At 39.5% G+C, this 26,334-nt stretch overlaps 1 protein-coding gene and 1 non-coding gene across 4 annotated transcripts in view; one reads left to right on the top strand and one right to left on the bottom strand.

Annotated features, from left to right (window-relative positions):
• SMG6 (SMG6 nonsense mediated mRNA decay factor) overlaps positions 1 to 26,334 on the top strand; it is a 235,198-nt gene that overhangs the window by 158,335 nt on the left and 50,529 nt on the right. The window lies entirely within an intron of this gene.
• Positions 18,864 to 18,972, bottom strand: LOC114889867. Its single transcript, XR_003792161.1, has one exon. It is a non-coding gene; the product is annotated as a U6 spliceosomal RNA (small nuclear RNA).

Consider the following 26,334-nt stretch of genomic DNA (forward strand, 5'->3'; position numbering starts at 1 on the left):
TTAATATTTTTTCTTTGAATTTAATATTTGTTAGTTTGATTAGTATGTGTCTTGGTGTGTTTCTCCTTGGGTTTATCCTGTATGGGACTCTCTGTGCTTCCTGGACTTGGGTGACTATTTTCTTTCCCATGTTAGGGAAGTTTTCCACTATAATCTCTTCAAATACTTTCTCAGACCTTTCTTTTTCTCTTCTTCTTTTGGGACCCCTACAATTCGAATGTTAGTGTGTTTAATGTTGTCCCAGAGGTCTCTGAGATTGTCTTCAGTTCTTTTCATCCTTTTTCTTTATTCTGCCCTTGGCAGTTATTTCCGCCATTTTGTCTTCCAGCTCACTTATTTGTTCTTCTGCCTCAGTTATTCTGTTATTGATTCCTTCTAGTGTACATTTCATTTCAGGTATTGTGTTGTTTGTCTCTGTTTGTTTGTTCTTTAGTTCTTCTAGATCTTTGTTAAACATTTATTGTATTTTCTCAATCCATGCCTCCATTTTATTTCCAAGATTCTGGATCATCTTTACAATCATTACTCTGAATTCTTTTTCAGGGAGATTATCTATTTCCCCTTCATTTATTTGGTCTTGTAGTTTTTTACCTTGCTCCTTCATCTGTGACATATTTTTTTGCCGTCTCTTCTTTTTTTTTAATGAGTGGGGCTGTGTTCCTGTCTTACTGGTTGTTTGGCCTGAGGCTTCCAACACTGGAGTTTGTAGGCTGTTGGGTAGAGCTGGGTCTTGGTGCTGAGGTGAGGACCTCTGGGAGACCTCATTCCAATGAATATTCCCTGGGGTCTGAGGTTCTCTGTTAGTCCAGTAGTTCGGACTCAGAGCTCCCACCGCAGGAGCTTTGGCCTGACCCCCAGCTTGTGAACCAAGATCCCACGAGCCGTGTGGGGCAGCAATAAAAAGAGAGAACAATAACAAAGTAAAAAATAAAATTAGATTAGGAAACTAACAAATATGTTAGAAAGAATATAAAAATAAAAATATAGGTGAAACAACAACCAGAAGGTAAAACAGAACCACAGTAGTAAAAAAGAGGAGAAAAAGGCCTTGGCTGTGGAGGGTGGGGCCTAAGCAGGGGTGAGGTTTGGGTGGTGGGCAGGGCCTAGGCTTAGGACCCACAGGGCTGGAAAAGGTCCTGGGAGGTGTGGGGGGTGGGGCTTAGGCTTAACAGAAGGGGCCAGGAACAGAAGGGTCCCAGGCATGCCTCCCTCCTCTGGTCTCAGAGAGCAGGGGACCCCACCTGGGAGCCCAGCAGGCTTTCCAGGCTCGAGTGGGTGGGGCACACCCCCTCTCCTGCTCCTCCTCCTGTCCTGGAGGGAGCCTCCTGCCTGCCTCTCCTGATCTCCCAGCCTCCCTCCTGTGCCCCCAGGACCCACACGGCCTGGAGAGGGCTTTGGAGTGCTGTTTGGTTTTCTTTTTAAAGAAATGATTCTTACATAAAAATAGAATAGTTAACAAACACCTGGGTATATTCCACCCAGCTTTAAAAGAAATAATACATCATAGATACAGTGGGAGCTCCTTCTGTATCCCTGTTGGATCCCATTTCTCTTTTTCCTTCCCCAAAGGTAATCACTATCCTGAATTCATTATATCTGTGTATCTGGGGGGGTTTTGAAGATTTTTTAAATTTATTTATTTTTTATTTATTTTTGGCTGCTTTGGGTCTTTTTTTCCTATTTATTTATTTATTTTTGTCTGTGTTGTGTTTTCATTGCTGCACGCGGGCTTTCTCTAGTTGCAGCGAGCGGGGGCTGCTCTTCGTTGAGGTGCACGGACTTCTCATTGCGGTGGCTTGTCTTGTTGCGGAGCACGGGCTCTAGGCACGTGGGCTTCAGTAGTTGTGGCACGTGGGCTCAGTAGTTGTGGCTCGTGGGCTCTAGAACGCAGGCTCAGTAGTTGTGGCGCGTGGGCTTAGTTGCTCCGCGGCATGTGGGATCTTCCTGGACCAGGGCTTGAAGCCGTGTCCCCTGCATTGGCAGGCGGATTCTTAACCACTGCACCACCAGGGAAGCCCCTTTGCACAGCTTTAATTGCTATTTTGAATATTATATTTTCTAGTTGGCTATTAATGGTATAAACGTAAGTGCTATTTTTTCTATTGCTATATCTACCAACCCTAGTAGCATTAGTTCTAATGATAGATGACAGAATAACAGAAATCCTTACTTTTTTCTGACTTAAATAGCAGTGCTTCTAATCTTGTGTCATTAAATCTGCTGTTTGCCATAGATTGCTGATAAATGTCTTTCATCAGGTTAAGGATGTTCCCTTCTATTCCTGGTTTGCTGAGGTTATCTTTCATCATAAATAAATGAGTTAAATTGTAGTAAATATTTTTCCTTCATCTGTTGATGATCATGTGTTATGTCTTTTTTGACCTGTTAGTATGGGAATATACATTAATACATTTCTGATGTTGAACTAAGATTACCTTCCTAAAATAGCTCAGTGTGTTCTCATTCTTACTTTCACCCCCCCCAAAATGAACATATTCTGGACTATACTTGTTTCATGGGAGACACATCTTATTGTTCATTTATTTTCTTAAATGTCTTTGCCCTGCTGCCTACATGCCATTTATTCTTCCTTATATTTAAAAAAAAATATGTAAAAAATATAATGTTAGGGAATAACATGACAGAATTGGAGATACAGAGGACTAATCTGGTGGCAGGGTTTAGGAGGGGAGAAACAGTAAAAGCAAGAGGCCGGTTGGCAGTATGTTATCTAAGATTCTGGTGATGAGAATCTAGCTCAGACCAGCAGCAGCATTACAATATGACTTGGTTTTCCTAAAGTACAAGTAGGGTAAAGGAGGGAAGAATTGAACATCTTTATAAAATTTTGAGGCTAAATAACTGAAGTATTTGAGCTACTGTTGATTAAAATGGGCAGGTTGGAAAAGGAAGCCTTCGGGGATATAACATATTTGAGGTTGGAAACTTCTAAGGAGAGGATGACCACCATTGTACAGCCTCCTGGACATCAGCATGTGCAGCTCAGTGAATGCTTTTTGGTGATGTCAGTGCTGGTGAAAATGACAAAACCCTCTGAGAGGCAGTGTGTTGTAGAGGTGGAAAGAACACAAAATTCAAAATCAAGCGTTTGCATCCCAGCTCCACTTACAAAACCGTGGGCCTTAGTTTTTAAGCCTAAGGAAAAGGAATAACACCACCATCCCCATCAGTACTGAATATTAAATGAAATAGCACTTGTGAAATAGTACTGTAAACTTTCAAATTTACACTGCTAAGGGGGTTTACAGTGGTTAGAGAGGAAGTAGGCAGGCTAGTGGTACCCTGGAATAAGGGATAAGGCAGCTAGAGGCAGCTTTTAGGATGGTTCGGCTGAAAACAGGATCAGGTGGTCTTAATATAGCTCTAGAGCAGTGCTGTCCAATAGGACTTTCTGCAGTGATAAAAATGTACTACTCTACACTGTCTAGTATGGTAGCCAACTAGCCACATATAGCTATTGACACTTGTAATGTGGCTGGTGCCCCTGAGGAAATGATTTTTTTTAATTTTTTGAAATTGTGGTAAAATATACATAACATAAAACTTACTGTTTTAACCATTTTTTAATTGTACAATTCAGTAACATTTAAGTACATTCACAATGATCTACAGTCATCACTCATCCATTTCTAGAACTTTTTCATCATTGCAAACAGGAACTCTGTATCCATTAAATAAGAAATTCTCAAAAACCCCCCCAGCCCCTTGTGACCTCTAGTCTACCTTCTGTCTCATGAATTTGCATATTCGAGGTACCTCACATAGGTTGAATCATACAATATTTGTCCTTTTGTGTCTGGTTTATTTCACTTAGCATAGTGTTTTCAAGACTCATCCATGTTGTTGTCTGTGCCAGAATTTAGTTCCTTTCTATGGCTGAATAATTCTAACGTATATATATATATACGTTATATATATATATATATATATATACATACACCACACTTTTTTCATCATTCATCTGTTGGTGGACACTTGGGTTGCTCCACCTTTTGGCTAGTGTGAGTAGTGCTACTATGAACCTTGTGTACTAGTGGTGTACAAGTATCTGTTTGAGTCCTTGCTTTCAATTCCTTGAGTGTATACCTAAGAGTGTAATTGCTGAATTATATGGTAATTCTGTGTTTAACCTTTTGAGGAACCGCCAAACTGTTTTTCACAGCAGCTACACTATAGGCCCACCAGCAGTGCACAGTGGTTCCAGTTTCTCTACATCCTCACCAAAATTCTCTTTTTTTTCTTTTTTCTGGTTTTCTTGATAATAGCCATCCTAGTAGGTGTGAAGGGGTATATCATTGTGGTTTGGGTTTGCATTTTCCTAGGGACTAATGATGTTGAGCATCTTTTAATGTGCTTATGCCATTTGACAATTTTCTTTGGAGAAATGTCTTTTCCAGTCATTTGCCCGTTTTTGAATCAGCTTGTTTTGTTGTTGTTGAGTTGTAGGGGGTTCTTTATATATTCTGGATATCAATTCCTTAGCAGATAAATGATTTACAAATATTTTCTCCCATTCAGTACGTTGTCTTTTCACTCTCTTGATGGTGTCATTTAGTATATGAATGTTTTCAATTTTGATAAGTCCATTTTATATTTAAAACATTTTTTGCCTATGTATTTGCTGTCAGATCCAAGAAATCATTGCCAAATCCAGTGTCATGAAGATTTCCCCCTGTGTTTTCCTGTAAGAGTTTTCTAGTTTTAGCTCTTACATCTAGGTATTTGATCGATTTTGAGGGGTTTTTTTGTTTTTTTGTTTTTTGTTTTTTTTGTGGTACGCGGGCCTCTCACTGTTGTGGCCTCTCCCATTGCGGAGCACAGGCTCTGGACACGTGGGCTCAGCGGCCATGGCTCACGGGCCCAGCCGCTCCGCGGCATGTGGGATCTTCCCGGCCCAGGGCACGAACCCGTGTCCTCTGCATCAGCAGGTGGACTCTCAACCACTGCGCCACCAGGGAAGCCCTGAGTTAATTTTTTAATATGGTGTAAGATAAGGCTCCATCTTCATTCTCTTGCATGGGTATATCCAACCTTACCAACACCATTTGTTGAAGACTCTCCCCACTGAGTGGTCTTCGCACCTTTGTCAAAAATTGATTTACGGTATATAGGAAGGTTTATTTCTGGGCTCTGTGTTCTGTTCTACTAGTCTCTATGGCCTTATGCCAGTACCACACTGTTTTGATTACTGTAGCTTTGTAGTAAGTTTTGAAACTGGGAAATGTGAGTCTTCCAATTTTTGTTCTTTTTCAAAATTGTTTTGGCTATTTTGAGAGTCCATACGAATTTTAGGATCTGTTTTTCTGTTCCTGCAAAAAATGCCATTGGGATTTTGATGGGGATTGCACTGAATCTGAAGATCACTTTGAGTAGTACTGTCATCTTAACAATATTAAGTTTTCCAGCCCATGAACCTGGATGTCTTTCTATTTATTGGAACTAAATTTTTAATTATATTTAATTTTAGGTAATTTAAATTTAATTTTAAATAGCCACATGTGGTTAATGGCTGTTGTATTAGACAGCACAGCCCTAGAGAATCATCCTCAGATTTTCTTCTTTTTTTTTAATTAACTTTTATTGGAGTATAGTTGATTTACAACGTTGTGTTAGCTTCTGCTGTACAGCAAAGTGAATCAGTTACACATATACATATATCCACTAGTTTTTAGATTCTTTTCCCAGATTTTCTTTCCTTTCTAAAACATTGGGCAATGGTGACACCTGCAGAGGCCTTGTAGTACCTGAATCATCTTTGGGCTCAGGATGACTGCACATATGGAAAGCATGCCTAGAGAGGCCTGCCTCCAGGAGGGGGTAGGTCCCGCCAGGCACACGCTCTCTCTGTCTCTGTCTCTGTCTCTGTCTCTCTCTCTCTCTGGGATATGAGACAGCCTCAAGTCATGCAGCATCAGATCCTATCTCCTTCTCTGTTTTCCTTTTGGAAGTGTCTAGTTTGCTCCAGAACTTAAAAAGAACCTATTGCTGGACTTCCCTGCTGGTGCAGTGGTTAAGAATCCGCCTGCCAATGCAGGGGACACGGGTTCGAGCCCTGGTCTGGGAAGATCCCACATGCCGCAGAGCAACTAAGCCCGTGCGCCACAGCTACTGAACCTGCGCTCTAGAGCCCGCACACCACAACTACTGAAGCCTGCGTGCCCTAAAGGCCACGCACCACAACTGCTGAGCCTGCGTGCCACAACTGCTGAAGCCCGTGCGCCTAGAGCCCGTGTTCCACAACAAGAGAAGCCACTGCAATGAGAAGCCCGTGCACCACAAGGAAGAGTAGCCCTCGCTTGCTGCAACTAGAGAAAGCCCACGCAACAACGAAGACCCAAGGCAGCCATAAATAAATACATACATACATACATACATAGAGAGAGAGAGAACCTATTGCTTTCAAAAAATTAGCAAAAGACAGACTGTCTCTGGCAGAAATGGAACTCCTTCTGCCTCTTCTTATTTTCATATAAACAGAGACTGTGGTACCGAAAATGGGTCAACTGTTTTCAAAGAAATTTCCTTTCTAAATGAAAATATTGATTATTTTAAAGCATTTATACCTTGTTCATCACTCTGATGCTATTCTCATGGGAAAAACAACAGAAAGTGCTTTCAGATGCCAATAATTGTCATACTTCCAATTCCATTTTCCACGAGGGTCGAGAGTCCAAGAGAATCCTGCACATGAGAAACAAAAAATAAAGAATGAATACTAGAACTAACTAATTAAATAGTTAATTAATTGAACAAACTAGGGAACTCCCTTTCCATGTCCATTCTCTCTTTCCTGCCAGGTAAGAAGTAATGTTAGGGTGTAAAAGAGTTGTGTCCTTAGTACTGTTCACAACGGTCTCCCTGCTCCCCTCCTTAGCATCTCTCTAAAGACTCCCTAGGGAGATCTGCAGATCTTCTCAGAGTAAACAGGAAAACTCAGTAAATAAAATTGGGTGTCTTAGAGCTTAGAGGCTATCACACAGCTCTTCTGGAAGAAGATGCCTTTGGCCTTGGATAGCCAGGAGCAGTAGGTTTGTGGTGTCTGTGTATCAACATTTTATTACGACTGTCTTGCAGAGGAGCCCTCCAGTCAACTTCTAGACCAGAAATGGAACCTGTTTGTCCTGGCCTGCACATAACCACTCTGCATCAGCCTCTCCTGAAAAGAGGCTGGAACGTCTCCTGTGTATTCAGAATTGGACTAGCTCAGCAGCTACCCAGTTCTCTAAATATGCTTCCTCCACCTTACTACCCTCTAGCCTACACCCCACCCTCATTCTCATCTCTCTCCTTGTATACAGATAACTTTTTTTATTATAGCATTTGGGCTTTCCCACCCTAGAATTGATCTATCACCACTCTACCAAAATTCCTATGCTAACCACTTGGGTGTTCTGGTGTCAGAACTTAGAAGTGTCCCAACTGTCCCACCCAGCTTCCTCAGCTCTCCTCTTTCTCTCCTGGGTTGTTGTGCTGGAAATGATAGTCCTCTTGGATTTCAGTGTGTGCAGTCTTCTTTGGGTGGATCCTTGAGCTGTTCACAGGAGTGCTGGTAATGTCTGGCCTTCAGTGCTGCCAAAGGCAAAAAACTGGCCTCTTCTCAGTTTAAAGCACATAGTTGGATTGCTGGGGCAGTGTTAGATGGAGGGTGGGGTGAGCAAATACCACTCTCTTCCTACTGTGTTTTCAGGAAATGATTATAAAGCAGCTATAAGTGCGAATGAAGTCTAAAGAATGGATTGGCATCCTCCCCCAACCCCTGGAAAAAAAAAAAAAAACATTATCTCACACACACACACACACACACACACACTCTCACACACACTCGTACACTTCTCCATCAGGCTCCATCCCAGATCCACACCCTTATTGTTCTTCTGGGCTTAACGTGGTACTCTTTCAGAGCAAAGAACCTTTGTTAAACTATCTCGTTCTCTTCCCTGAAAGAGAACTCAACCATAATCTGCTGAACAAGAGCTGAACTTTCCCTTTAGGCAAACTGTGAGTTCCACTTCCCTGTCCTCTGCCGTCCCAAGAGCAGTGTGGGCAGAGGCATATAAATGGGAGGAATAACCAGTGCCAAGATTTAATCCCTCAGTTAGGGCGTGGGGTTTTCAGAACTGGTAGTAAAATTGTTCGCAGAGACAGTTGTCAGTGAAGGGCCTCTCTGTGCCATCAGCATACCTCCATTCCTTTCTTCCAGCTGCCTCTTTCCCTGTACAACCCTTTCTTCTGGTACCTCCGTGAGGTCTAAGCCATAGGGTTCTTACGAGTCTTGTCTGGAGTCTCCTAAAGTGTCAGATGTTGCTGTGCAGAGCACAGCATCCCTGGGTCTGCCCCTCCTCTCTCAGCAGCTGTTCGCCACTGACCGAGGTGGCGACTGAGCCTGTGTGTGGCCGGAGTCAGTGATGAGCCTCCCACCCAGGCCTGGGGAAGCCCTCAGCCAGTGTGGTTCCTGTGGCCGCAGCCAACACGCCAGAGCCCCTCAATACCTTCAGGGCTGTGGTGTAACAGCCAGCTTCGTGCGGTGGCACTGTTTAGTGTTGGCTCACTTGACTTCTCTGTCCCCACCCTCTGTGTTTAAGGGAATCTGGCCATCGCCCAGGAGAGAAGCTGGCACTTGCAGAGTGGCTTCCTGCCGCCTCTCTTGTAGTAGGAGCCAGGTCCACCTTCCATCTCTGCCTTCCTATCCGTGTGGCAAAGGCAAAGGGCCCCTCTGTGCTCAGCCTCCCGTTGTGGGGTTTCAAGTTGCCTAAGATCAGGACGCGGCTATCTGCCAGGTTATCTGCCCAGATAAACATTTATTGTTTACAGGGACGTGTTTCAGCTGCTCTGGCTGATCCCACTGGTGAGATCTTCTAGTTTCTTGAGGTTTTAAGCCAGTATGTGGGGCCGACATCCAGACAGAGAACTGCTGGAGCTGGCGAGGGTCTCTGTGACTGGCCACCTCTGACCTAGCTCAGTCATTGCCCCCTCCCCACCGGGTGCCAGAGCCAAATTTATAAGTCTCAGTTCCCAGCCCTGCCTTCTGGGTATTGAAACTGCCTCTACATTTTCAACATCTCTAGTCTTTCAAATCTGAAGAATTATATCAGAGCCAATGTTATGACACAAGCAGCTGAAGACTTCTATTAGGTGGCGAAACCAGCATTCTGACACCCCGTTTTCCTTAATAGCTACGGAGACAAACATTTAGTGAAGGCAACAAGGATAAAGATGGATTCTCTTTCGTTCATCCAAACAGCCACGTCCACTGCATCCAAATATACATTGTCTTTTTATTTTCTAGTGATATAATTGATTTCCAACATTTTATTATACTGCAAAGTTGAAAGAATTTTACAGTGAGCTCACTTACCCTCAGCATCTGGATTCTGTCATCCTCATCTTAACGCTACTTGCTTTGTCATGTATCTGTCTCTCCATCCATCTCTCCATCCATCATGTTTCTTTTTGGTCTATGTCGTCAATACACTTTCTCTAAATCCTTCAGCATGAATATGTATCATTAACTAGAGTTCAATATTTGTTGATGGCTTTTTTCTTTTGAGGTAAAATTTACATACAGTGATAGGGACAAACAGTAAGTATACCTTTGCTAGGTTCTGGCAAATGCATGTACCTCTGTAACCCAAAACCTATCAAAGTTTAGAGTCTTACTATTATGCTCCCTTATCTCCACCTTTACCCCCAGAGGCAGTCCCTGTCTTGATTTTTTTTTTCCACCGTAGATGAGATTTGCCTTTTTCAGAACTTCATAAAAATGGAATCATATAGCATATACTCTTTTGAGTAGGGCTTCTTTCATTCAGTATAAAGTTTTTGACATTCCTCCATGTTGTTACATTTATCAGCAGTTTATTCCTTTTCGTTGCTGAGTAGTTTTCCATTTTATGAATATATCACAGTTACCCATTCTCTGATTGATGGATTGATGACTATTTCCAGTTTCGTGCTATTATGAATATAAAGTTGCTATGAATAGTTGTACACAAACCTTTTTGTGGACATGTGTTTTCTCTTGAGTAAATGCCTAGGATTGGAATTGCTGAGTCATAGGATATATGGATGCTTTTTATTGGAGACTGCGAGATCTTTTTCCAAAGGTGATTGCACCATATTACACTCCAGCAATGTACAAGAGTTCCAGTTGCTCCACGTCCTCATTTGGGGGAGGAGGGCGGTACATCATTTTGGTTTTTAATTTGCATTTCCCTGATGACTAATATAGAATTTACATAGTTTTTCATGTCCTTACTGGCCATCTGTATATCTTCTTTGTGAAGGGTCTGTTTTAGATCTGTTGCCCATTTTCTTTGAGTTGTTTGTTTTCTTGTTATTGAGTTATAAGATTTCTTTATGTATTCTGGACACAAGTACTTTGTCAAATATATATGTTTTGTGAATGTTTTCACTCAGTACATGGCTTGCCTGTTTGTTTTCCTAACAGTGTCTTGCTGAACAGAAGTTTTTAATTTTGATGCAATCTAATTTATCATGTTTTTGTTTTATGGCTATTACTTTATGAGAGCTTGAAAACCCAAGCTGTCCCCCGCCACCCCTCCCCACAGCCGTTTCTCCTATTATTAACATTTTGTATTAGTGTAGCCCGTTTGTTACAACTGATGAGCAAATATTGGTACATTATTATTAACTACAGTCCATTAGGGTGTACATTATTTACATTACTTACATTAGGGTTTACTCTTTGTGTTGTACATTCTGTGGGTTTTGACTATATTTAATGGCACGTATCTACCATTATAGTATCAGACACAAGATACCCTGTCTGATACTAAAGATACTCTGTGCTCCACCTGTTCTTCCCTCCCTCGATCTTCTAGCCCCTGGCAACCACTGGTCTTATTTCTGTCTCTATAGTTTTGCCTTTTCTAGAGTGTCATACAGCTAGAATCATACAAGCTTTGGAATCACATTTAGCCTTTTCAGATTGTCTTCTTTCACTTAACTATACATTTAAGGTTGTTTTTATGGCGTGATAACTCATTTCTTTTTATTCCTGAATAATATTCCATGGCATGAAATAATGATATTTATTTTTATTCCTGAATAATATTCATGGTATGGATATACCACAGTTTGTTTATCCATTCACCTACTGAACATCTCGGTTGCTTACAAGTTTTGGCAATTATGAATAAAGCCACTATAAACATTTTTATGTGGAGGTAAGTTTTCACCTCATTTAGGTAGATACGAAGAACTACAATTGCTAGATCATATGGTAAGACTATGTGTAGCTTTGTACGACACTGCCCAGCTGCCTTCAATATAGCTGTACCATTTTGCCTCCTGCCAGCAATGAATGAAAGTTCCTGTTGCTTCACAGCCTCACCAGCATTTGGTGTTGTCCGTGTTTTAGATTTTAGCCATTCTAATAGGTGTGTACTGGTAGCTCGTTATTGTTTTAATTTGCAATTTTTTAATGATTTATGATGTTGAGCATCTTTTCATATGTTTGCCATCTGTATATTTAGTTCATTGAGCTATCCAGATTTTTTGCCCATTTTTTAATTTGGTTGTTTGTTTTCTTATTGTTAAGTTTTATGAGTCACTGATTGATTTTTAAATGTTTAAACAACATTGCATTACTTGAATAAACCCTATTTGCTGTATTGGATTTGCCAATATTTTGGTAAGGATGTTTGTCTGTGTTCATGAGGAATATTTATGATGTTGTATCTTGTCAGGTTTTGGAATTAGAGTTATGCTGACCTCATTGAATGGCTTGGGAAGTTTAATCTCCTCTTTCTCCTCCATTTTCCAAAAGAGTTTGTGTAATATTGGTGGGTTTTCTTTTTTTTAATAAATTTATTTATTTATTTATTTTTGGCTGTGTTGGGTCTTCGTTGCTGTGCGCGGGCTTTCTCTAGTTGCAGCAAGCAGGGGCTACTCTTCGTTGTGGTACACGGGCTTCTCATTGCGGTGGCTTCTCTTGTTGCGGAGCACGGGCTCTCTAGGCACGCAGGCTTCAGTAGTTGTGGTGCACAGGCTCAGTAGTTGTGACTCACAGGCTCAGTAGTTGCAGCGCACAGGCTTAGTTGCTCCGTGGCATGTGGGATCTTCCTGGACCAGGGCTTGAACCCTTGTCCCCTGCATTGGCAGGTGGATTCTTAACCACTGTGCCACCAATATTGGTGTTAAATCTAAGTTGGCAAACTTGTTGGCATAAAATGGTTCATAATAATGTCTTGCTATTATTTTGATGTCTGTAGGATCTGTATGTAGTGACATATGGATTATTCAGACGTGTGTGGTTTAATTTCCAAATATTTGCGGTTTTCCTGGATATCTTATTGTTACTGATTCCTAATTTAATTCCATTGTGATCAGAGAGCATACTTGGCATTATTTCAGTCCTTTTAAAATTTATTGAAACTTGTTTTATGGCTTAGCACGTATCTATGTTGAAGACCATAACTGTGTACAATGGAAAGAATGTATTCTGTATGTTGGCCATAGTGTTTTTTAAATATCAATTAGGTTGAAGTGGTTGATAGTGTTGAGATCCTCTATGTCTTTACTAATATTTTGTCTAGGTGCTCTATTAATTTTTGAGAGGAGGTACTTCCCTGGTGGCGCAGTGGTTAAGAATCTGCCTGCCAATGCAGGGGACATGGGTTTGATCCCTGGTCCAGGAAGATCCCACATGCCGTGGAGCAACTAAGCCTGTGCGCCACAACTACTGAGCCTGTGCTCTAGAGCCCGCGAGCCACAACTACTGAGCCCACCTGCCTCAACTGCTGAGCCCAGACACCACAACTACTGAAGCCCACGCCCTCTAGGGCCTGCGTGCTGCGACTATTGAAGCCCACGCATCTAGAGCCCATGCTCCGCAACAGGAAAAGCCACTGCAATGAGAAGCCTGCTCACCGCAACGAAGAGTAGCCTCTGCTCGCCACAATAAAGATCCAATGCAGCCATTAATTAATTAATTAATTAATTTAAAAATTTCTGAGAGGGGAATGTTGAAATCTCCAAATATGATTGTGGATTTTCTGTTCTTCCCTTTAACTCTGTCAGTTTTTGTTTCCTGTATTTTGCAGGTCTCTTACTAGGCACATACACCGATATGACTGTTATATCTTCCTGATGAATTGACCATCTTATCATTGTGAAATGCCCCTCTTTCATCTCTGATAATACTTTGCCTTGAAATTAATTTCTTTCTGATATTAATATAGCCACTCCAGTCTTCTTTCAATCATTTTTTAAAAAGTATTTGTTTATTTGGTTGCACCGGGTCTTAGTTGCAGAAAGCAGGCTCCTTAGTTCAGGCTCGCAGGCTCCTTAGTTGTGGCTTGCCGGTTCCTTAGTTGCAGCACGTGGGCTCCTTAGTTGCGGCAGGCGGGATCCTTAGTTGTGGCATGCGAACTCTTACTTGTGGCATGCATGTGAGATCTAGTTCCCTGACCAGGGATCAGACCCAGGCCCCCTGCATTGGGAGTGCGGAGTCTTATCCACTGCACCACCAGGAAAGTCCCTCCAGTCTTCTTATGTTTATTATTTGCATGGTGTATCTTTTCCCATCCATTTGCTTTTAACCAGTCTGTATCTTTATATGTAAAATGTGTCTCTTATTGACAGCATGTAGCTGGGTCTTACTTTTCAATCCATACTGACAATCTCCTCCTTTCAAGTGAAGTATTTAGTTTATTAACAGTTAATGTAATTATCCCTGTGGTTGAATTTAGGTTTACAATTTTGTTAGTTGTTTTCTGTTTTGTCCCTTCTGATTTTTTGTTCCTTCTTTTTTTCTTTTCCTCCATTTTGTATCTTCCTTTTGCACCTACTTTCCTGACTTCTTTTAGATTATATGATTTTTCTCTTAGAATTCCATTTTAAATTATTTATTGGCATTTTAACTATTTGTTTGCAGTTTTTTAGTGGTGGCTCTGTAGATTATAGTATATTTAATACATCCTTAACTTTTCAGACTACTTAGAGTTGCTATTGTACCACTTCACATAAAATGTAGAAATCTTGCAACCATACAGTTCCAGTTACCCATTGCTCTTTTATTATTATAGTTGTTATATGGTGTATACCATATACTATAACATACATATGTATATAATATACTGTATACATTATAAGCTCCACATGACAGTGTTATGGGGTTGTTTTTGGTCTTTGGATTTTTACTTCAAAGACATGCAAATTTTATTTCTACTAACTTAATATTAGCAAACATTTGAAATAATGCTAAATCCTTGTGTTGATAAGGTGTTGTTTGTGTATCTGTGGTAAAATATATGTAACATTGGGAATTCTGTGGCGGTCCAGTGGTTGGGACTCCATGCTTTCACTGCTGGGGGCCCGGGTTCAGTCCCTGGTCAGAGAACTAAGATCCTGCAAGCTGCTGGATATATATAATAGATAGGTAGATAGATAGATAGATAGATAATAAAATTTACCATTTAATCTATTTTTTCTTTTGTTGAATGTGCTTTTGGTGTCATATGCAGGAAATCATTACAAAATCCAGTGTCATAAAGATTTCCTCCTGTTTTATTCTAAGAGTTTTATAGTTTAAGAGTTTATAGTTTTATAGCTCATAAGTTTAGATCTTTGACCCATTTTGAGTTAATTTTTATATATGGTGTTAGGTAAGGAACCAGCCTCATTCATTGGAATGGGGATATCCAGTTTGTAAAATGTTATAATTTTGCATTAAACAAATCTATATATCTTTTTTAATTTAAAAGGGTAGAAAAATTGTTGTTTGTATTTACCCAGGTATTTACCATTTCTTTGTGAAGAGCCAAGTATACAAGTGGTATTGTTTTCCTCTGGCTTGAAGAGCTTTTGGCTTTTCTTGTAAGGCATATCTGCTAAAATTCCCTTAGTATTCTTTTATCAGAAAATGTCTCTATTTCACTTCCTTCTTTAAAGATCTCTTCACTGGATGTAGAAAATTTTCAGTACTTTAAATATGTTCATCCATTGTCTTATGGCCTGTATAGTTTCTGGTAAGACATCAATCAGCCCTTGTTCAAACTGTTGTTCTGTATATGTGATGGGTCATTTTTCTCTGGCTGCTTTCTATATTTTCTCTATAATCTGGTATTCAGTAGTTTGACTATGATATTCTAGGCATGATTTTCTTTGTATTTAGCCTGCTTGGGGTTCACTGTGCTCTTGAATCTACAGATTGTCTTTCACCAAATTTGGGGGACTTTCAGACATTATTACTGAAGTTAATTTTTTCTGCTCCAGTCTCTTCTCCTTCTGGGATTCAATTACATGTATGTTAGGCCTATTGTCACCCAAATCAGGGGCTTTATTAATTTTTCTTTTTTTCCTCTTGTTTAGATTGGATGATTTCTATTCTGACTTCAGATTTACTCACTTCTTTGTCATCTCCATTTCCTTTTTTTTTTTGAAACCTTTTTTTGGCTGCATTGGGTCTTCATTGCTGCGCACAAGCTTTCTCTAGTTGTGGCGAGCGGGGGCTACTCTTTGTTGTGGTGCACGGGCTTCTTATTGTGGTGGCTTCTTTTGTTGCGGAGCACAGGCTCTAGGTGTGTGGGCTTCAGTAGTTGTGGCACGTGGGCTCAGTAGTTGTGGCTCTCAGGCTCTAGAGCGCAGGCTCAGTAGCTGTGGCGCACAGGCTTAGTTGCTCTGCGGCATGTGGGATCTTCCCGGACCAGGGCTCAAACCCATGTCCCCTGCATTGGCAGGAGAATTCTTAACCACTGCACCATGAGGGAAGCCCCTCCATTTCCTTTTAAGCACATCCAGCGACTTTCTTACTTCAGATATTAGATTATTGGGTTTGTTTTGTTTGCTTTTGTTTTTGTTTTGTTTTTGTTTTTTCAGTCCTAGACTTTACATTTGGTTCTTTTTCATAGTTTCTGTTTCTCTGCTGAGATTTCCTATCTTTTCATTTATTTCAGTCATTTTCCTTTTTCTCACTGTAACTTTTTCCATATTAGTAACTTTTTCCATAGTTTTAGTAACTTTTTCCATAATCATTATAGTAACTTTTTCCATAATATATAGTAACTTTTTCCATAATCATTATAGTAACTTTTTCCATAATCTCGCTGTTAATTCTAACATTTGTGTCATTTCAGAGGTGATCTCCATTTACTGTCTTTTCTCTTAAGAATAGGTCACATTGGGCTTCCCTGGTGGCGCAGTGGTTGAGAGTCCTCCTGCCAGTGCAGGGGGCGCGGGTTCGTGCCCCAGTCTGGGGGGATCCTGCGTGCCGCGGAGCGGCTGGGCCTGTGGGCCGTGGCCGCTGGGCCTGCGCATCCGGAGCCTGTGCTCCGTGGCGGGAGAGGCCACGGTGGTGAGAGGCCCGCGTACCACGAAAAAAAAAAAAAAGAATAGGTCACATTAAATACTGTATGACATCACTTATATGTGGAAGCTAAAAACTACCACAGGATTTCCCTGGCAGTCCAATGGTTAAGACTCTGGGCTTCCACTGCAGGGGGCACAGGTTTGATCCCAGGTTGGGGAACTAAGATCCTGCATGCCGTGTGGCATGGCCAAAAACAAAAACAAACAAACAAAACTAGTGAATATAACAAAAAAGCAGCAGACTCACAGATACAGAGAACAGACAAATCGTTACCAGTGGGAAGAGGGAAGGGGGGCGATATAGGGGTAGGAGATTAGGAGGTACAAACTATTAGGTATAAAGTAAGCTACAAGGATATATTGTACAACAAGGGGAATATAGCCAGTATTTTATAATAATTATAAAATGGAGTATAACCATTACAAATTGTGAATCACTATATTGTATACCTATAAGTTATACATCAAGTATGCTTCAATAAAAAATTTTTTTTAAAAAGAGTAGTTCACATTTTCCTGGTTCTTTGTATATTGAGTAATTTGGGGTTTTATCCTGGAATTGTAAATGTCGTGTGGATTTTGTTTTATTCCTGCAGAGAGGGTTGATGCTTTAGTGTATCAGGCTTTTCAGTTGGTTGGACTCAAACTGCAGTAGGTCAAACATCCATTCCGTTTGTCTGGGTTTTGTTTGTTTGTTTGTTTTTTACATTTAATCTACACATGCATGATTCAGAACTCAGCCATGAATTTGAGTATTGTGTATACACAGAATATGGGGCTTCCTCTCTCTATGGCTACCCCCTTTATGGGATTTCCTCCCTTGCTTTTTAGCAGCTGTGATTGTCATGAATTTTGTCCTTTGTTTCTTCAGGCTATTAAAGACTGGATTTTTCAGCAGAGTTTTAGCTGTGCTGTATGGTGCCACCAGCTGTCCCAGCTCCTTCTTCTGAGTGTCAGTATCCCTCACAGATCTGCCTAGTTTGGTTCATTCTCTAGTGCCTTTGGGTATTTGTTTTTATAATTTTACCCTGAGTTTATCATTGTTATTCACAGGAAGTTTAATCCAGTAGGAACTTACTTAGTCATATTGGAAGCAGAATTCCTGCACCAGCTAATTTAGAAATTTGTGCATGTGTATATTAGTGCTATTTCTACCACCAGAGTTTTGGGACCTCTGCTTTCTGGAATCCATGAATCAATCTTTTGAATATCCTTAAAGGTGGCAAACCTTCAGACTTTAAGTCTCACTTTGATTTTTTTAAGTTAATTTTTATTGGTGTATCGTTGATTTACAGTGTTGTGTTCGTTTTTTTGTTTTTTAATTTAAATAGCCAGAATAACACTTGGAGTCAAGAATAGTAAACATTTTTTCCAGTAAACAATAAATACAGTGAGCAAGTTGAGTTATTCCTTTTTAAGGTCAAAAATAACATGGGTCTTTGAAATAAGGAGAATTACCACTAAAATTAATAAACTGATTTTGAAAATGTTTAAAAGAGGAATTCTCAGGTACTTTTGAGCATTGACATGTTTATGTCTTCTTAAGGAGTTACCTTCTCATATCCTTTGCCTGTTTTTTATTGGAATATTTTTCACTTACTGTTTTTTTTTTTTGAAAAGGCCTTCCTAGCAAGGGTTGGAACCCTTTTCAATCATTTATATTCAAAGTATTTTATACAGTTTGTCACTTACCTTCCATTATTTATGGAATCTTTCTCAAATGTAAATGATTTAAAATTTTGTGTAGCCAAATCTTCTGTTTTCCCTTTATGAAATTTGTTTTTATGTTTTAAAAAGTCTTCCTAACCTCAAACCAAATGAATAATCATATTTTCTTCTCATTATTTTACTTTTTGAAAAATTATTATTAAAACTTTTATCTGAATTTATTTTGCTGAATGATGTGAGATAGAGATGTAACTTAATTTTTTCAAAATAGTTTATAAAATAGCATCATTTATTGAATAATTTATTCTGTTTCTACTTAACTAAAAGTTAAGCTTCATCATACACTAGATATATGTATACACTATACTAGAATCTATCTGTATAGATAGATATAGATGCATCCTAGCATGTGTTTCTAGGAATTTTTTTTGTTTTATGTTTGTCTATTCTTGAAACATAACTTTGTCGTTTTAGTTACTCTAGCTTTGTAATGTGTTTTAATACTAGTGATGTGAGTTTACACACATTCCTTTATATATTTTATTGCAATATACCTTTGGCTTTTTCTACCTAGTTATGCTTTATGCAAACTTCAGAATAATTTTAAATCCCACTCCTCCTCCCAAAAAAAAAATCCTCATGGTATTTTTTTTATTGAGATATAATTAACATACAGCATATTAGTTTTAGGTATACAATATAATGATTAGATATATAGATATATTGTGAAATGATCACAACAATAAGTCTAGATAACATCCATTACCACACACAGTTACAAATTTCTTTTTCTTGTGATGAGAACTTTTGAGATTTACTCTCTTAGCAACTTTCAAATATACAGTAAAAATATGGAACATATCACAAATTTGCACATCATCCTTGAGCAGGGGTCATGCTAATCTTCTCTCCATTGTTCCAGTTTTCACTATATGTGCTGCCAAAAACGAGCACTCCTCATGGTATTTTGATTGGAATTGCATTCACTTTAAAAATATCTTTGGGGGCTTCGCTGGTGGTCCAGTGGGTGAGACTCTGGGCTCCCAGTGCAGGGGGCCTGGGTTCAATCCCTGGTCAGGGAACTAGATCCCGCATGCATGCCGCAACTAAGAGTTCACATGCCTCAATTAGTCCGCATACTGCAACTAAAGAAGTCCTCATGCCACAACTAAGAGGCCATATGTCGCAACTAAAAAAAGATCCCACGTGCTGCAGCGAAGATCCCGCATGTCGCAACTAAAAACCAATGCAGGGACTTCCCTAGTGGCACAGTGGTTAAGAATCTGCCTGCCAATGCAAGGGACACGGGTTTGAGCCCTGGTCCGGGAAGATCCCACATACTATGGAGCAACTAAGCCCGTGCACCACGACTACTGAACCTGCACTCTAGAGCCCGCAGGCCACAGTTACTGAGCCCACATGCCACAACTACTGAAGCCCGCGCGCCTGGAGCCCGTGCTGTGCAACAAGAGAAGCCACCGCAATGAGAAGTCCATGCACCGCAACAAAGAGTAGCCCCTGCTCACTGCAACTAGAGAAAGCCTGCATGCAGCAACAAAGACCCAACGCAGCCAAAAATAAAATAAATAAAATAAATAAATTTATTTTTAAAAAAGCCAGAGCATCCAAAATAAATAAATAATAAATACATAAATAAAAATTTTAGAAATAAAAATATCTTTGAAGAAAATTTTACATTGTTATAAGTTTTCTTATTAGGTCAAAGTATTCTCTGGATATCAGTTCTTTTATGTCTCCACGTTTTTTCATTGATTTTCTTGCTATAATGAATGGAATTTTTTCCATTCCACCTTCTACGTAGTACTTGGGAAAAGCTAACGTTTATATTCAGCTATCACGTCAAATTCTCTTATTGATTCTTTTTTTAGCCAATCACTTATTTCTTTCATTAATTTATGTGATGTGTTTTTTTTCTTTCTTTTTATTTTTTATTGAAGTGTAGTATAGTTGAATTACAGTGTTGTGTTAATTACTGCTATATAGCACAGTGACTCAGTTATATATACATTCTTCTTGATATTCTTTTCCGTTATGGTTTATATATAGTTCCGTGTGCTATACAGTAGGACCTTTTTGTTTATCCATTCTATATACACCAGTTTGCATTTGCTAATCCCAAACTACCTCTCGTACCCTCTCCCACCTCCCTCCCCCTTGGCAACCACCAGTCTATTCTCTATGTCCCTGATTCTGTTTCTATTTTATAAATAGGTTCATTTGTGTCATATTTGAGATTCCACATACAAGTGATATCAAATGGTACTTGTGTTTCTCTTTCTGACTTACTTAACTTAGTATGATAATCTCTAGTTGCATCCATGTTACTGCAAACAGCATTATTTCATCCTTTTTTATGGCTGAGTAGTATTCCATTGTATATATATGTACCCATCTTCTTTATTTATTTACTTATTTTTAATAGATCTTTATTGGAGTACAATTACTTCACAATACTGTGTCAGTTTCTGTTGCACAACAAAGCAAATCAGCCATATGCATGCACATGTCCCCACATCCCCTCCATCTTGAGCCTCCCTCCCACCCTCCCTATCCCACCGCTCTAGGTCATCGCAAAGCACTGAGCCAATCTCCCTGTGCTATGCTGCTGCTTCCCACCAGCCAACAATTTTACATTCACTAGTGTATGTATGTTGATGCTACTCTTACTTCACCCCAGCTTTGCCCTCCCACCCCATGTCCTCAAGTCCATTCTCCATGTCTGTCTCTTTATTCCTGCCCTGCAACTAGGTTCATCAGTACCATTTCTTTTTTTTGTTGTTAGATTCCATATATGTGTGTTAGCATACGGTATTTGTTTTTCTCTTTCTGACTTACTTCACTCTGTATGACAGACTCTGAGTCCATCCACCTCACTACAAATAACTCAGTTTTGTTTCCTTTTATGGCTGAATAATATTCCACTGTATATATGTACCACATCTTCTTTATCCATTCATCTGTCAATGGACATTTAGGTTGGTTCCATGTCCTGGCATTGTAAATAGTGCTGCAATGAACATTGTGGTAAAAGAGTGAAATTAGAACACTACCTAACACCATACACAAAAATAAACTCCAAATGGATTAAAGACTTAAATGTAAGACCAGACACTATAAAACATGTAGAGGAAAACATAGGAAAAACACTCTTTGACATAAAGCACAGCAAAATCTTTTTTGACCCACCTCCTAGAGTAATAGAAATAAAAACAAAAATAAACAAGTGGGACTTAATTAAACTTAAAAGCTTTTGCACAGCAAAGGAAACCATAAACAAGACAAAAAGACAACCCTCAGAATGGGAGAAAATATTTGCAAATGAAACAACACACGAAGGGTTAATCTCCAAAATATACAAACAGCTCATGGAGCTCAATATCAAAAAAACAGTCCAGCTAAAAAATGGGTGGGAGACCTAAATAGACATTTTTTCTATGATGAAATAGACATTTCATCATACACATGGCCAAGAGGCACGTGAAAAGATGCTCAACATCACTAATTATTAGAGAAATGCAAATCAAAACTACAATGGGGTATCACCTCACGCTGGTCAGAATGGTCATTATCAAAAAAGCTAGAAACAATAAATGCTAGAAGGGTGTGGTGAAAAGGGAACCTTCCTACACTGCTGGTGAAAATGTAAATTGATACAACCACTATGGAAAACAGTATGGAGGTTCCTTAAAAAACTAAAAGTAGAACTACCATATGACCCAGCAATCCAACTACTGGGCATATACCCTGAGAAAACCATAATTCAGAAAGAAACATGCACCACAATATTCACAGCAGCACTGTTTACAATAGCCAGGACATGGAACCAACCTAATTTCATTCTTTTACATGCAGCTGTCCTGTTTTCCCAGCACCACTTATTAAAGAGGCTGTCTTTTCTCCATTGTATGTTCTTGCCTCCTTTGTTGTAAATTAGGTGACCATATGTGCGTGGGTTTATCTCTGGGCTTTCTGTGCTGTACCACTGATCTATATTTCTGTTTTTGTGCCAGTACCACACTGTCTTGATTACTGTAGCTTTGTGGTATAGTTTGAAGTCAGGGAGCCTGATTCCTCCAACTCCGTTTTTCTTTCTCAAGTTTGCTTTGGCTATTCAGGGTCTTTTGTGTTTCCATACGAATTGTAAGATGTTTTTGTTCTAATTCTGTGAAGAACGCCATTGGTAGTTTGATAGGGATTGCACTGAATCTGTAGATTGCTTCAGGTAGTATAGTCATTTTCACAATGTTGAGTCTTCCAATCCAAGAACATGGTGTATTTCTCCATCTGTGTATGTCATCTTTGATTACTTTCATCAGTGTTTTATAGTTTTCTGAGTACAAGTCTTTCACCTCTTTAGGCAGGTTTATCCCTAGGTATTTTATTCTTTTTGTTGCAGTGGTAAATGGGATTGTTTCCTTAATTTCTCTTTCTGATTTTTCATTGTTGATATATAGGAATGCCAGAGATTTCTGTGCATTAATTTTATATCCTGCAACCTTACCAAATTCATTGATTAGTTCTTGTAGTTTTCTGGTGTCATCTTTAGGATTTTCTATGTATAGTGTCATGTCATTGACAAATAGTGACAGTTTTACTTATTCTTTTCCAATTTATATTCCTTTTATTACTTTTTCTTCTCTGATTGCTGTGGCTAGGACTTCCAAAACTATGTTAAATAAGAGTGGCAAGAGTGGACATCCTTGTCTTGTTCCTGATCTTGGTGGAAATGTTTTCAGTTTTTCACCATTGAGTGTGATGCTTGCTATGGGTTTGTCATATATGGCCTTTATTATGAGGTAGGTTCCCTCTGTGCCCATTTTCTGGAGAGCTTTTATCATAAATGGGTGTTGAATTTTGTCAGAAGCTTTTTTGCATCTATTGAGGTGATCATGTGGTTTTTATTCCTTAATTTGTTAATGTGGTGTATCACATTGATTGATTTGCATATATTGAAGAATCCTTGAATCCCTGGGATAAATCAAACTTGATAATGGTATATGATCCTTTTTTTAAAAAATAAATTTATTTATTTTAAATTTATTTTTGGCTGCGTTGGGTCTTTGTTGCTGTGCACAGGCTTTCTCTAGTTGTGGAGAGCAGGGGCTACTCTTTGTTGTGGTGTGCGGGCTTCTCATTGCAGTCATTTCTCTTGTTGCAGAGCACGGGCTCTGGGTGTGCAGCTTCATAGTTGTGGCATGTGGGCTCAGTAGTTGTGGCTTGCGGGCTCTAGAGCGCAGGCTCAGTAGCTGTGGCACACAGGCTTAGTTTCTCCGCGGCATGTGGGATCTTCCCAGACCGGGGCTCGAACCCCCGTCCCCTGCATTGGCAGGCGGATTCTTAACTACTACATCACCAGGGAAGTCCCTGTGTATGATCTTTTAAATGTGCTGTTGGATTCTGTTTGCTAGTATTTTGTTCATTACTTTTGCATCTATGTTCATCAGTGATATTGGTCTATAATTTTCTTTTTTTGTGATATCTTTTTCTGGGTTTGGTATCAGGGTGATGGTGGCTTCATAGAATGAATTTGGGAGTGTTCCTCCCTCTGCAATTTTTTGGAATAGTTTGAGAAGGATCGGTGTTAGCTGTTCTCTAAATATTTGACAGAATTAGCCTGTGAAGCCATCTGGTCCTGGACTTCTGTTTGTGGAAGATTTTTAATTATGGTTTCAATTTCATTACTTGTGATAGGTCTGTTTATATTTTCTAATTCTTCCTGGTTCAGTCTTGGAAAATTGTACCTTTCCAAGAATTTGTCCATTTCTTCGTGGTTGTCCATTTTATTGGCATATAGTTGTTTGTAGTAGTCTCTTGTAATCCTTTGTATTTCTGCAGTGTCAGTTGTGATTTCTCCTTTTTCACTTCTAATTTTATTTCTGTGCATCCTCTCCCTTTTGTTCTTGATGAGTCTAGCTAAGGGTTTATCAATTTTGTTTATCTTCTCAAAGAACCAGCTTTTAGTTTTATTGATCTTTGCTATTGTTTTCTTCATTTCTATTTCATTTATTTCTGCTCTGATCTTTATGATTTCTTTCCTTCTACTGACTTTGGGTTTTCCTTGTTTTTCTCTCTCTAGTTGCTTTAGGTGTAGGGTTTGATTGTTTATTTGAGATTTTTCTTGTTTCTTGAGGTGAGATTGAATTGCTATAAACTTCCCTCTTACAACTGCTTTTGCTGCGTCCCATAGGTTTTGGGTAGTTGTGTTTTTATTGTCATTTGTTTCTATGTATTTTTTAATTTCTTCTTTGATTTCTTCAGTGATCTGTTGGGTATTTAGTAGTGCACTGTTTAGCCTCCATGTATTTGTGTTTCTTATAGTTTTTTTCACATCTTCTTTATATGTGATGTGTTAAATTAATGTTTTCTAAACTTGACTTGTCATTTTCTTACTGGGATGAACACTATTTGGGTTATATATATATATATATATATTTTTTTTTTTTTTTTCTGCATGCGGGCCTCTCACTGTTGTGGCCTCTCCTGTTGCAGAGCACAGGCTCCGGATGCGCAGGCCCAGCGTCCATGGCTCACAGGCCCAGCCGCTCCGCGGCATGTGGGTTCTTCCTGGACCGGGGCACGAACCCGTGTCCCCTGCATCGGCAGGTGGACTCTCAACCACTGCGCCACCAGGGAAGCCCTTGTGTTATATTTTAATGGTCTGCTACATTTGATTTGCTATGGTTTTACCTAGGATATTTACATCCATTTCCGTAGTGGGCCTGGCCTCTCTTTTCTGTCTTTGCTGTTTTTTCTTTGAGTGTTGGAGTATTTGGGTGTACTGACTTCATACAAAGAAATGGGAAGCAGCTTTTCTTTTTCTGTGACCTGGCAAGTGTATAGTGTGTATTACTTAAAGAGTCCTTCTTGACTCCCTCTCTCATACTCTACCTTCAGCCTCTCAGCAGTCGTCCTTTCACTCTACCTTTGTAATCTGTACAGAATCCAGCCATTTAACCATTTCTAGTAGTACCACCCTTGTCCAAAATGTTACCTTCTCTTGCTTAAACTATTACCGTAGGCACGTTGTGATCTTTGCCCCCCTTCAGTGTAGTCTCAACACAGCAGCCAGTGTGATCTTTTAAGAGGTAAGCTGGATTGGTTAACACCACTGCCAAGCCCCTTCAGAGGATTCCTATCTCACTCATAAAACATATCAAGCCCTTACCAAGGCTTACATCCTTTCTGACCTCATCTCCTGCCACTCTCCTATTCACTTATTCTTCACTGGTCAAACTGGCCTGCTCATTCTTTAATCATGCCAAACAACTCATGCCTCTGGGCCTTTGCACTTCTGTTCTGCTGTTACCCCCCTGCATAGTTTACTTCCTAATGGCCTTCAGATTCCTGTTCATGAGCTAGCCTTATCAGAAAGTCTTTTACCAGTAATCTGTAGAAATGAACAGTCTGCCCCAGGCACTGTCTGTCCCCTCACTGGACTTTATTTTTCTTCTTAACACTTACCATCACCTACCTGACAATTGGTTTTTGTTTTGTTTTTGCTTTGCCTATTTATTGTCCCCCACTAGAATGTAAAAACTGTGATTTTATTTACTGTATTACTCCCCAGTGTTTAGAGCAGTGCCTGGAGAATGGGTCCCTCCCCATACCATTAATAAATATTATTGGCTGAATAGGTAAATGAACTGAAGGAACTTACCTATAAAGGCATCTCAGCCTCTAATAGTTTTGTAAAGAAAAACTTTGACACCTCCTGTTTCTGTTTCTTCCTTTGTTATGTGTTTTTGAAGATTCCTTAGTTCTTGCATCAAATTTTTAGGCAGGATTATTGAGATATAAATACATATAATAAATAGTTCAACAATTTTAAGTGTTCGGTTAGATGAGTTTTGACAAAAGTATACAATAGTGTAAATATCACCACAATGAGGATATGGAACATTTTTATCACTTCTTGTGTCAATTTTGTTGACTGACATTATCCAGAAAATCATCCAATTCTCTAAAATCTTCACATTTAAAAAAATATTTATTTATTTATTTATTTATTTATTTTGGGGGCTGCGTTGGCTCTTAGTTGCAGCATGCAGGATCTTTCATTGCAGTGTGTGGTCTCTTTGTTGCAACATGTGGGCTTAGTTGCCCCGCAGCATGTGGGATCTTAGTTGCCCGGCCAGGGATCGAACCCATGTTCCCTGCGTTGGAAGGCGGATTCTTAACCACTGGACGACCAGGGAAGTCCCTTCACATTTTTGATATCTCTTCACTAATTAAAAATTAAGGATTTGTTATAAATCCGCTTTCCATTTCTAATTTAATTTGTGTTCTTTGATTTTT

The sequence above is a fragment of the Monodon monoceros genome, unplaced genomic scaffold (genome assembly GCF_005190385.1).
Source record: "Monodon monoceros isolate NGI ecotype Baffin Bay Population unplaced genomic scaffold, NGI_Narwhal_1 Super_Scaffold_9, whole genome shotgun sequence".
Taxonomy (NCBI): Eukaryota; Metazoa; Chordata; class Mammalia; order Artiodactyla; family Monodontidae; genus Monodon; species Monodon monoceros.